Here is a 3853-nt window from a genome sequence, read left to right on the forward strand (position 1 = left end):
AATAATGATCTTTAAAAAAGCATCATATGACCCCTTTAAATCCATATGATGCCTAATAAAGTAATGTTTATAAGCGCAGCACTGTTTTGTTCACCTACTGTCAGAGAGTGAATTTGCGATTTCTTTCATCCCGTCTGACGTTTTTGTTCAGAACAATTGTATAACACATACATGATCTTTTATTATTCTGAAATTTGAGCTTTGTCATTTTCTCAAAACGTTTTCTTTTTTTCAAAACTTTTATTATTGTTGTTTTTACAGTCTTTTAAAAGTTATCATATACAGTGGGTACGGAAAGTATTCAGACCCCCTTAAATTTTTCACTCTTTGTTATATTGCAGCCATTTGCTAAAATCATTTAAGTTAATTTTTTTTCCTCATTAATGTACACACAGCACCCCATATTGACAGAAAAACACAGAATTGTTGACATTTTTGCAAATTTATTAAAAAAGAAAAACTGAAAAATGCTCAGTATTTAGTAGAAGCACCCATTTGATCTAATACAGCCATGAGTCTTTTTGGGAAAAATGCAACAAGTTTTTCACACCTGGAATTGGGGATCCTCTGCCATTCCTCCTTGCAAATCCTCTCCAGTTCTGTCAGGTTGGACGGTAAACGTTGGTGGACAGCCATTTTTAGGTCTCTCCAGAGATGCTCAATTGGGTTTAAGTCAGGGATCTGGCTGGGCCATTCAAGAACAGTCACAGAGTTGTTGTGAAGCCACTCCTTCGTTATTTTAGCTGTGTGCTTAGGGTCATTGTCTTGTTGGAAGGTAAACCTTAGTTCCAGTCTGAGGTCCTGAGCACTCTGGAGAAGGTTTTCGCCCAGGATATCCCTGTACTTGGCCGCATTCATCTTTCCCTCGATTGCAACCAGTCGTCCTGTCCCTGCAGCTGAAAAACACCCCCACAGCATGATGCTGCCACCACCATGCTTCACTGTTGGGACTGTATTGGACAGGTGCCTGGTTTTCTCCACACATACCGCTTAGAATTAAGGCCAAAAAGTTCTATCTTGGTCTCATCAGACCAGAGAATCTTATTTCTCACCATCTTGGAGTCCTTCAGGTGTTTTTTTAGCAAACTCCATGCGGGCTTTCATGTGTCTTCCACTGAGGAGAGGCTTCCGTCGGGCCACTCTGCCATAAAGCCCCGACTGGTGGAGGGCTGCAGTGATGGTTGACTTTCTCTGTGTTTTTCTGTCAATATGGGGTGCTGTGTGTACATTAATGAGGAAAAAAAATTAACTTAAATGATTTTAGCAAACGGCTGCAATATAACAAAGAGTGAAAAATTTAAGGGGGTCTGAATATTTTCCGTACCCACTGTACATGGGTGCTTTCAAAAGAAAGTTGCTACCTAAAAAAATTAGGTTTTATTCTAATATCAACATTTTTCTGAAATGATTTCAAATGTTGGTTTATAGAATTTTTTTGAAGAAAAACGTCCCATTCAAAATGCATTTAATCGATCAAAAACGAGAACAAAGATTTATCATTTTATATTCTACTCGTCAAAGAATTCTGAATAAAAATTTATCACGGTAAGCAGCACAATAAGATAAGAAGATATGTGTCTTGAGCAGCAAATCAGAATTCTGATTTGACACTGAAGACTGGAGTAATGATGTTGAAAATTCAGCTTTGTCATTACAGGAATAAATTACATTATAAAATATTAAAAAAATATATCAATTAGGGATGCTCATTTTAACCAGTTAACCTTTAACTGACCGTAAGAATTTTGACCAATTAATACAATCAGTTAAACGGTTTAAAAAGTCATTTATTTATTGTTTTTCAGTAATTTATCCAAATATTTTAAAGGTTTGCTGAATGGTAGGGCTGGGCGGTAAATCGAGTTTGTACAATATATCGATATTTTCTTTATGAGCGATACGATATGAGGCAATACCGTTTATATCGATATACAGTAGTTTGTTACGAGCGCATCTGAAAATATAGCGGAGGACACCAACTGAGCTGCTGCAGAGAAAGTGCATAATACAATTAGTTCTAAACATGTGACAAGCTTTATATTAATGCCTTTAAAAACTGGTAAGACACAGTATAGTTTATAGTTTCGCATAGTTTAAGCGGTTCGGCCCGTCAGATGCTCTGACAGAAAAGGCTGTGTGTGCCGCTGACAGAGAAGCTAGGCTTCTCGCGCTGTTTAATCCGCTAAACTTCACACAGACTTCAGTGAACGAGCACAATAATTCTGACTAAAATATACATTTAGCTGAAATATTTGTAGTGGGGACAATAAATGTGACATGTAGAATTTTAAACCTACGAGTAAGTCTATTTGTATGATAGCACTGACTGTAAAGAGACCGTAATGGGGTAATCAAAATAGCCTAACACAACTCTGTGCTTTTGTTCTCATTTATTTTCATTTTTAGTTTAGTGAATTTAACTTCCGCTTTAAAAGCCTTATTTTTGTTTTTAGATTGCAATGTTACAATGCTAGAATGAAATGTGATTTTAACCCTTTTTTGCACATGGTATAAAGGCTTACATGGTTACATTCACTTTATTTGTTTTCATAGCCTTTAATATGTATTGTTTTGTTGGACAACATTGGGCAGTAAGTGAAATATATATATTAAATACAGATTTTTTTTAAAATGCAAAAACAAAAATACCGAGATATATACCGTATATTGCAAATCGTCCAAAAAATATAGAGATATTTGCTCATATTGCCCAGCCCTACTGCATGATTAAAATAGGCGCTACGCTTATAAAAAATTGCGTACATAAAAAACAAACATAAGTCACATACAAGTCGCATTTTAGTTCTTCATTCAGAAATAGACCTAATGCCGACGCGAAATGTTTACATTTACATTACATTACATTTACATTTAGTCATTTAGCAGACGCTTTTATCCAAAGCGACTTACAAATGAGGACAATGAAAGCAATCAAAATCAACAAAAGAGCAATGATTTGCAAGTGCTATAACAAGTGTCAGTTAGCTTAACGCAGTACACGTAGCAAGGTTTTTTTTTATTATATAATAAATAAAAAAGAAAACAGATAGAATAGAAAAAAAATAGAGCAAGCTAGTGTTCGAGGTCTTTTTTTCTTTTCAGTTCAAGTGGCATATTAAAGACTGAAACCCCCTAGGGTAGAAAATATCTTCAAATTTACACACGATATCATTGATTCATTTTTGAATATCACCAGTAGGTGGCAGCAGAGGTGTGTTATTGTGACATTGTATTAACTTGAAAAAAATGAATAGGTCGCTAAAGGTAAACCCTCTTTAGCGTAACTAAACAGACTTTGATTGCTAAGACAACATACGTGATATGAATTATTTTATAATTAATTATATTAAGTAATATGGCAAGATATTATTCAGGCGCATGAAATAATACCATCGTCATCATAGGCTCAATGAGATCTGTTGCCCAGCAATGCGACCTTAAATCGGTGGGCGTGGCTTTCCGTCGAAAAGCCTGCGCCGATTGGCCGAATCCATAGGTGTGTCAGGAGGTGTGCGCTGTCGCGTCCGGGACGGGCGAGAGCTCGACTGGTGTCAAGAGAGATTTGACAGCAGAGGTTGCGGTGAATTTTAAATAGGACGTTTGAGGAGTACTACAGCCTCCCTCGCACCACCGAGCTGAGTGTTGGCAGTGTCACAGAGCCCGTGTGTTTTATTCCTGCCTGCATGGCGGCCTGGGATTGGGAGGTAGACGCGCAGCTCTTGTAAACAAAGCGCTTGTGTAACATTATGATCATGTTTTATCCGGTTTTATGGCCGTAATTACTGTAATCGTAGGCTTTTAACTGGAGTAAAGTAAACATTCACATAAGTCTTATCACATACTCTGTAAAGAA

The sequence above is a fragment of the Sinocyclocheilus rhinocerous genome, unplaced genomic scaffold (assembly GCF_001515625.1).
Source record: "Sinocyclocheilus rhinocerous isolate Xijiao unplaced genomic scaffold, SAMN03320098_v1.1 scaffold8758, whole genome shotgun sequence".
Taxonomy (NCBI): domain Eukaryota; kingdom Metazoa; phylum Chordata; class Actinopteri; order Cypriniformes; family Cyprinidae; genus Sinocyclocheilus; species Sinocyclocheilus rhinocerous.